This window comes from Macrobrachium nipponense, chromosome 1, assembly GCF_015104395.2.
Source record: "Macrobrachium nipponense isolate FS-2020 chromosome 1, ASM1510439v2, whole genome shotgun sequence".
NCBI classification, from domain to species: domain Eukaryota; kingdom Metazoa; phylum Arthropoda; class Malacostraca; order Decapoda; family Palaemonidae; genus Macrobrachium; species Macrobrachium nipponense.
The window spans coordinates 218,232,054-218,242,154 of NC_087200.1; the positions used below are offsets into that span (position 1 = coordinate 218,232,054).

The 10,101-nt window shown below is 33.6% G+C and overlaps 1 non-coding gene across 1 annotated transcript; it reads left to right on the top strand.

The window, feature by feature from the left end:
* Window positions 1-5,156: 5,156 nt before the first annotated feature.
* Trnas-gcu (transfer RNA serine (anticodon GCU)) lies at window positions 5,157-5,238 on the top strand. The gene has a single exon. It is a non-coding gene; the product is annotated as a tRNA-Ser (tRNA).
* Window positions 5,239-10,101: the final 4,863 nt, after the last annotated feature.

Below are 10,101 nucleotides of genomic sequence, written 5' to 3' on the forward strand. Positions count from 1 at the left end.
TGTGGGTACCATATCATATTGCAATGTTCAAGTGGACTACGAACATATGTTTTATAAAGCATAATCATGTGTTCAGCTTTTCTTGTTTTGAAGTACCGTAACAACATTCCCATTTTTGCTTTACATTTTGCCAATAGAATTGCTATTTGATCGTTGCATAACATGTTCCTATTCATCATCACACCAAGGTCTTTAACTGCTTCCTTATTTGTGATTGTCTCAATATTAGGCCTCATATATGCATATAGCTTTCCTTCTCTGTCTCCATAGTTTATTGATTCAAATTTATCAGAGTTAAATACCATCCTATTTACCTCTGCCCAATCATACTTTGTTAAGGTCTCTTTGTAGCGCACTTCCTAGTTTTCATCATCATAAGTAATTTCTTTACTTATTCTTGTGTCATCGGCGAAACTACTCACTACTGAGTCCTTAACATTACTGTCTATGTCTGCAATCATAATAACAAACAGTAATGCAGCTAAACACGTACTTTGTGGCACACCGGAAATTACCTTAGCTTCATCCGATTTCTCATCGTTTGTGGGCAATAACTAATCGTGGTTTTCTGTTTGATGCAAAAATTCTTTTAATTAACGCTCTTGTCCTACTTTATCCACTATATTATGTTTTCTAATTTTCTTTGCTAATATATTATGGTCTACCTTATCAAAAGCTTTTGCAAAGTCTAGATAAACCACATCTGTTTCATTTCCGCTTTTCTCATATTTTTATACTATATGTTTTCACGGTGGACTAACAGTTGGGTTTGTGTACTTTTTCCGGGTACGAAACCATGTTGTCCTATATTAAACAGATTATTTTTTTATTAAATGTTTCTAAATGTTTTTTTCTTCATTACCCTTTCATACACTTTCATAATATGTGATGTTAGACTCACAGGCCTATAATTACTTGCCCTAGTCTTGATCCACTTTGGAATGTAGGGGTAATATATGCTAATTGCTCATCATAAATCGTGCCTGTATCTACGCTTTGTCTTCTTAATAATATTGCAAGTGGCTTTGCGATAGAATGAACTACTTTCTTTAACAAAATAGCAGGAACTCCATCAGGCCCTGCTGCAGCTCCATTTTTTATTTCACTAATAGCCTGCACAATATCAGCTTACATTAATATCTATGTCAGCTAAATATTCACTATTTTTGTCCCTTACTTCTATATCATTATCTTCACTATCTATTGTAGGGGTGAATTCTCTCTTATATCGTTCTGCCAATATGTTGCAAATTTCCTTTTTTTCATTCGTTAATCTCCCTTCAATTCTTAGAGGGCGTATTTCTATTCTACTTTTTATTCATCTTTTTCATGTATGAATAGAATAGTTTGGGGTTTTGCTTGATATTTATTTGGGTTTTGTCTTCCAAGTCCCGTTTTTTCCTGTTCTTTTGATTGTATAATCTTTTGTTCTGCATTTTCTATCTTACTTTTTAGTTCTATAACTTTCCATACATTTTTTTCTTTTGCAAGCCCTTTTTTTCCACTTTCTGATTTTCTTGAACAAGATCCTTCTGTCTCTTGGTATGCATGACTGATGTTTACTTTTCTTCTTCGGTATATATTTATCCACTATTTTCTCTAATATTTTATATAATATATCCGTATTTACCTTATGTCATCACTTATGAAAATGTTATCCATTCTTTGTTTAATTCTTCATTTATTTCTGACCATTTTATATTTTTACTGTAGAAGTTGTATTTTCCATATGCTTCCCAGTTTTTCATTTCTTGCTTATCTCTGTTTTCACTTGCTTTGGAATGGAACTGTTAATTCTATGACATTTATGGTCTGAAATACTCGCATTATATACTATTATTTCTTTAACATAATTCATCTCGTTCACAAATACTAGGTCTAAAGTATTTTCCTTTCTTGTTGGCAGGTGATTTATTTGTTGAATGTTGTATTCTAGTAGCATATCTATTACCTTTTCGAATTGCCTCTTATCTTTCGCACTACTATTACTCTCTTTTTTATATGTATAAGTACAACCACAATCTCCTATTCGTTCTTTCCAGTCTACGAAAAGGAAAGTTGAAGTCTCCTATAGGAGAATAGTCCAGTCCTTGTGATTTCTACATATATCATCCAATTTTTCTATTATTAAGTCAAACTCTTTTAGTATTAGGAGGTCTATATATTACTATATTTCTCATATATTTTTTCCTTGTTTTTTTGTCTTTCCCATATATTGCGGTTCCCCCCTTGATTACTAGTTTTTCTATCTGATCTATAAGTTTGGAACCCTTTTATTTGATCATCATTCCCAGTCTCTTGGGAATACCAGGTTTCACTTATATTCATTATATCTATTTTCTTTTGGTTTTCAATTTGGTTTAGTTCTTCTAAGTACTCTATTTTTCTTTTTGAGTTACTCGTAACTAAACCTGCGCATTCATCACTATGATGGTTTGCGTATTTTCTCCTTTATTTAATATTGGTAATAATAAGGATTTTCCATGTCTCTTTGCTGTTCGTCTGTATGTATTTCTTTTTTTTCATTTTCAGAAATTCTGACATTAAAAAATCCAACTTTTCCATAATATTTGATCTTCCTTCATCATAATTATTCATTTTGTGTCTGAATCTGCAATTTTCTCCGTATCTGCAATAATAAATATAGTTATTATCTCTTGAGTAGTATCTTGGCGCTGAGGCTTTGAAATTTTTTGCTGACATCACTGCATATCACGTTGATCGCTTGCTTTTTCCTTTTACCTGATATTCTATTCCTTCTCTCTTTATTTGTTTCTTTCTTAATTTGGATTTTGATTACTTGATTGATCATTTATTTGATTTTGATTCACAGCTAAAGGGTGCATATATTTACATTTTTTGTCGAACTTACATCCTTTTCCTTCTTTAGGTTTTTGCATATTTTTGGATGCAGATCTCTGCAATCATCCTCATAGCCGTCTAGGTATGCACATTTACCATATATTTCATAGTTGTGACATACCTTAGGATGTTTGTAGTAACATCTTTCTCCGAATCTGCAATTGCCTAGTTTCAAAAGGTTGCAGACTTTGTCTATCGTGTCTAGTTTTTCCTCTTTCCCATCATTGTTCAAATCTGGGTAGAGCCTCTTCAGGATTTTCTTTTGTGTTGTCATGTCGTAATTCATTTCTTCGTATGTATGCTGCTTGACTGCCTCATATGTAGAGAGAGAGAGAGAGAGAGAGAGGAGAGAGAGGAGAGAGAGAGAGAGAGAGATGGGAAACAGGGTGCAGTAATAGATGAATATAGAATCCTAGGTATAAAAAAAGTTTTACTTTTAACATTCATTATGAGAGAGAGAGAGAGAGAGAGAGAGAGAGAGAGAGAGAGAGTAGGAAAGACATGGAGAAGAAATAGCCGAATATGCAAACTTAGAAGACTGCTTCAGTACACAAAGAAGAGGCTGTACAAGGGGTTTGTAGAGAGCTGTCAAGATAATTACTCAGTAAATACTAAGAATAATGCTATTGAACTTGAAGAAAACAAAACAGTGAATGTAAACTAAGAGAATAATAGAAATAATTATAATGTATGACTGAAGGATATGAATAAGAGTCGATCTAAAATTCAAGTATCATAAACAATAGGATTTCGTCTGTATGAACACTTTTTATTTATCTTTTAAAATGTCAAAATACGAAACTAATCGTTGTATGTTTTATGATAATCAATTTCTTAATTATTTGTTTTATATTTCCACATTATATTTCTTTTCCCCTAGGTGTAAAACATATTATTATTTTATTTGATGAACCTTCGACATCTGTAAGGACTGAAGGAATGCAAATATAGCTATGAAATCCACTGGCTATTCACATGAGTAAACGCTCTGTTACCTAAACAAACAAACAGACATACATACGTAATGGGAGTAGAATCCCAAATGAACTGCAATTTGTATCTGGAAAGGCATAACACCATCTCAGAGATTGCATATCAAACGAACCCCAGTATCCTAGGAACTGATTGGGTACATACAAACACGAGCGAATATTCGCTGAGGGTTGCGCTTCTGATATCTAGGGAAATATTTATGGTTTGAGCGAAATAATTGCGAGTTGTAACTAAACAGAATAGTTTAGGATCTCAAGTTGTAGAGGGTGGTGAGAGGTAAAAGGAAGAGTATTTATTGTTGAGAATTTGTAAGGTGAAATATTTTGTGTGTATGTATCTATTGCCATAATGAATAAGGTACTTAAGCGGTCTAACGTTTCGGAAACAAATATAAACTCTACCCGACATATAGAAGCGAAAATATAGAATAAATGGCTCTTAAATTCTACCTTTTACATAGATTGAGACGGAAGAATGATTATTCCTTCAAAATCACTCAAGGGGAAGAGCGTCAAGGAAAGAGGAGTTCCTATTTCTTTTGCCTCTCCATCTTTTATTAACAAAAAATATGAACCGTTCTGGGGACATTTCATAGAGAGACCAGCCTCCTTTGCTATGCAAATCATTCGCCTGAAATGGAGGGCTTTTCGAGTTCGGCGTTGCAACAAAAATTGATGGTTCCTGGTGGTACCTGGCTTGTTACCTAACGAAATCTGTTACTATTATCATCATTATTATTATTATATAAGTGGTAGGAGCAGTAGTAGTATTCAGAAGATGATCCCTATTCATAAGGAACAAGCCCACCACAGGGACCAAGTAACGGAAGGTAATGGTAAATATACAAAGAATAGCTCACTTATTAAAATAAATACCTTAACAAATTAATGAATAAACTAAAAGCAATATAAGTAAATAATTTAGGCACAAGAATAGTATTAGGGTAGCAATGCATTGCATCTTCGCTTGAACTTCTGAGGCTATAGAATATATGACAGGGAGATCTTCAATTTATAATTTTCATTCTTAGGTATTTCCTACAATTGTGAATGTCAAAAGGCTGCTGATTCTTCTAAAAAAAAAATATTTTTTTATTTATTGTATATTGTTCTGCATAAAGATATTTTTCTTCGCGTCTGCCTAATTAATCAGGACTGATTTATGAAGGATTTATGAAAATTCTACAGTTTTCAGATTAAATTTGCTATCACCCACAACGGACGTCTAAATATTCCTTAAACATATCACTATTTCCTTATCTTATCTCTTATATATCTTGATATCTCTCGTAATCTCTCCACGACGAGGTGGCCGAGTGGTTAAGGCGTTGGACTGCTAATCCAATAGGGTCTCCCTGCGTGGGTTCGAATCCCATCCTCGTCGAAGGACACCTTTCCTGAATAAATATCGTTCGATCCCCAAATCATTTCTTAGATAAAATGATGTGTTTGTCTTCCCTAGATAAACCTGCAAGTATCTGTTGACTTGAGAAGTGAATTAAGAAGTAATTAAGCACCTGTTTGTTAATAGACTGCCGTGGGTTGTAGTTCGGCCAGAAGGAGAGAGACAGAGAAGTTTATAAATAGACGTGAGTTATCGGGACATCATCAAGTGATAATTTATAGAATGACACAACTCCTTATTCGTCAGTGATGAAAGGCATCTCTCTCTCTCTCTCATCTCTCTCTCTCTCTCTCTCTCTCATTTGCTTGTCAAACGGCTCTGATATAGCAAGCATATTAGATGAAATCTATTCATTTGCTTCTCCAAAGGTTCCGATATATAGTAAGTTTATTCAATTGATTCTATTCATTAGAGATTCTCTCTCTCTCTCTCTCTCTCTCTCTCTCTCTCTCTCTCTCTCTCTCTCTTGCTTGCTTTTCCATAGGTTCCGATATATATCGTAAATATATTTAATGAAATGTATTTTCTCTCTCTCTCTCTCTCTCTCTCTCTCTCTCTCTCTCTCGATCTCTTCTCTCTCTCTCTCTCTCTCTCTCCAAAACAAAATAATCACGGAACTAACCTTAACTAACCATGAACAAAGAAAATATCTAACAGTAATATTACGCAGTTTCCAGGATGTAGTTGAAAATTCTATAAATATGGAATAAGCTGGAGTTTCCCAGCCTCGAGGAAGAATCCAGTTTGTAACAGCCGTAAACAGGTAGAAGGAACTACTCCCCTGCCTGGAACATCATTTTCCAGACGATGACAATTTATAGTAGGGCTACTGGATAGAACTGTGAAATATTTTGGTCCATGATATTTCGTACACCTGCCATAGGAGAATTTTCAGTTATGAGAATAAAATCTATATCATAAGTTGAATATATAATATTTAATCAAATGTTCAGGGATGATTAAATTCTCACAAGATTTTGTATATTTGAAATTAATTCAAATCTTGTTTGATAAAGACGCGAAATATTGGAAAATCGCTGGTTCAACAGAATACGCACAAATTAATATGAAACTTGAAAGAAAGAGCAATTATAGACCGCAATCATCTCTACTTTGAATCCAAATCACCGTCAAAACAGGCCACAAATAACAGAAACGAGAGGCAGGGACCTAAAAAATGATTAGTGTTTCAAACTATTCGTTGTTAACGAAACTGATCAAACTTTATTGTAAAGTAATATGTGATTTTAATTAGAATATCAGTTGATGTAAACATATCATGAGACGTACAGGAAATGAGTATAGAAAAATAAATTAAAATGGAAAATAACAAAAATGACAGTACAATACATGCATTTTTCTATGTTTTAAACTCTCAAATAAATTACTATGATTTTATCCTCATACAATACTCGGATATCTGGATTCTCCTCTTTCATATCCAACTAAACAGCATAAAGGCAGTAATGAGGAGTTTTTCTTTTAAGTCAACAAAGTAACTCTTCAAACACAATAACCCTTTGATTAAGATGTACATATGCAGACGATGCTTTGGGAGCAAGCAAAAACAAGCACACACAGGATTCTTTAGGAGCGAACAGACTGTACACCCAATTAGACATTTATATCCTTTTCATTTGCATATCCTTTGGGCCACAAAAGGATATCCTCACCAGCTCTTACAACCTTCAAAGATACAATTCGAATTCTGTTTTTCCAACCACAGGAAATATCGAGGACAAAAGGAGTGGGAAAAAGAGAATCTCTCTCTCTCTCTCTCTCTCTCTCTCTCCTTCTCTCTCTCTCTCTCTCTCTCTCTCTCTCTCTTTCTGGATTATCGTAGCTTAATCTTAGCTTTAGCCCACCTAAATGGATGGACTTGTGTTTATCAAGTTTCTTAAGCAGGAACTACAACTGAAATACGCATCTAGTTGTTAGTCGACTGTTATTGGACACAACTTGGTTGGAGAGAGAGAGAGAGAGGACACTCTTCCAATTATACCGGACCGTTTGATAGCCATGGGTCCGCTCTCACATCAAAGGTCGAAGTCGGGGATTCCCCTTCATATGGCAGAGGAAGAGGAAAACGGACATCTGTGTCCTGAGAATTGAATTCCATAGAATGGTGCCATAAGTGAACTGGAAACCATAGGTATGGAAATGGTTTTGCTTTTCCTTGCGACGAAAGGGACAAGTATCCCTTCCATATTGTAGTTTTAATTAATTATCCGCCACCTTGAGAGAAATATCACCTATTATTTTAACAAATTAAAATAATATTGAAACTTACATATAAATAAAATATTAGACTCATATAAAAAATCACATTTCTGTATACTCGCTTAGACTTACATAAATGATATCTATTCATCGCTTGAAATATAAATTCTCTGTCTGTCTCTCTCTCTCTCTCTCGCTCTCATCTCTCTCTCTCTCTCTCTCTCTCTCTCTCTCTCTCTCTCTCTCTCTTCTCTCTCTCCTGGTCACATTCACCAACTATATGAATTATAATCGTCAGTGTCCACTTAACGTCTCTAAGTAAGAAACAAATTTAGTTACACTTTCCACCAGAAGTTTTGGAATAAAAACAGTACGATAAACCGTTTGATTATTTACAAAAGAAAATGAATGCAAAGTAACTTGGTGGTTATGCTTTAATGAACATAAAAGCAATATGGTTTTATTTTTGTTAGAGCTTTCAAATATTAAACTGTTCTAACTAACCTTGTTAAATAGAAAATATAAGCCCTCAAAATTCACTTTATATAACTAATTTCGTATACATTTTATTTTCTGATATACTTCAATAAATATCTCTATCAATCTTTTTTGCATAATACATATGTTTAACGGTAAGATGCCAAATAATGACTAAGAATAGAATCAAACGAGCATATATAATTCTATTCCACGTTATAGATTTATTGATATTTTGTTATATATTGTATTAAGAATTGTTTCCAACTGAAGTTATTTTCAATCTTGTTGAAATAGAAATCCTCTTTTTCCTGTCTCACAGGGCTTTTGTTGATTCGTAGCAATTAGTGAAATTGAGTCTCTTTGACAGATTATAAAAGCTACATTGATTGTTTCGCAAAAAATATATATATATAATAAAAAAAGCATTTAAAAATGAAAATAAAACGTGGAATCGTATTCAGCTTAGTCATGCTCAACACCCTCTTCTGAAATTGAAATGATTTTACTAAGGTTTACTATTACACAAATTAAAACAGCAGTTTTCATCAATAGACATGAGAGCTGTTGGTCCTTTCCTCAGTTATTTAACTTCGTATTATAAGTATTTTGATCAATGATTCAAGCTTTGAATACAGAGTGTTTTAATGATCAATTAACAAAAAATTAACAATATTTTGGATTATGTTGAGCAATGAATGAAAAACATGTCTATTTCAGAGAGCAGCAGCGTGTAACAGTACACATAATAATAATAATAATAATAATAATAATAATAATAATAATAATAATAATAATAATAATAATAGTAATAGTAATAATAATAATAATAATAATAATAATAATAATAATAATAATAATAATAATAATAATAATAATAATAATAATAATAATAATAGTCAACCCCCATTATTGAAAAATCTTCCCCAGTCGGAGTAACTGCTGACAATAAAGAAAAAAAAAAAAAAAAAAAAAAAAGGAAATCCATCGCTACTAAGAAAGCGAATTCCGTAACAAGTGGAACAAGCAGTTTAGCTCGTTAGCTTTGACCTTGTCAGTGCAAGGAATTGTCTTCGTGAACTCAACTATAAAATACACAAATTATAGTTGTTTTAGTTACTCTAATTTTACTCTGTAGGTAATTATTTTCCGAATATAATCATTATAATTCTTATTGTTTTGGCTAATTCTACATTAAGATAGCTCTCAAGTGTCTCATTATAATTGTTATTGTTTTGGCTAATTCTACATTAAGATAGCTCTCAAGTGTCTCTTTTGTTATATTTTACGTCGTTCATTTTCAGTCAGTGTAATATTCAGCGAGAGATTAGAACAGATCAGGAGATAGTGAAGGAAAACAAATTTCCACATCTATCAGAGAAATGTGAGAATTCACCGCCTCAGAAATATTTGGCAAGTTTAAAGCGAAGATGGGCAATGAAATGCCTTCACTGAGCTGGAAAATGAACCTCGAAATTAACGCCGCTTAATGCCCCAAGGATCTGGCTGCGGCTAATTATTTATCAGACCTCGAAGAAACCAGGAGAGATAAATCGATCTTCTCTGCTTCTCGGAAAAGGTCCTTAATAGATGCGAACTTCCTCTCCAGTTCTTTACGTTGGAAAATCTGTCTTGCTATTCAAGGTACAGCACTGAATGAAGGATAATTCAGTATTGCTCTCAATTTTAATATTGGTTTATTCTATGAAGAGAGCTATATCAGCTTAAGAAGATTATGCAAGAGCTGTATAGAAGCAGGCAAATTTCAGTGTCTTGTACTCATTACCATCGAAGATAAAACTGAAGTAGTAGACCTACAGAATAATGCGGACCCGACGGAAGGGCAGAAAGTATGAGTTCTCTCTCTCTCTCTTTCTCTCTCTCTCTCTCTCTCATCTCTCTCTCTCTCTCTCTCTCTCTCTCTCTACTTATACAGACATTAGTTAGAACGATATATATGTGCCCGTGTGTTGGGGGGGGGGGGGGGGGGTGAAGGCGTGTGTGTTTATGAATTCAGTAAGAATATTGCACGAGTAGTTAAATAATAAGTCAAGTTCAAAAGCCAATTTGCTTATGACCCTCCGGTTGAGTATTTTGGCAAATAGGATCCAGTAGTGATTCATTCCGTTTTTTGTAATGTATGAT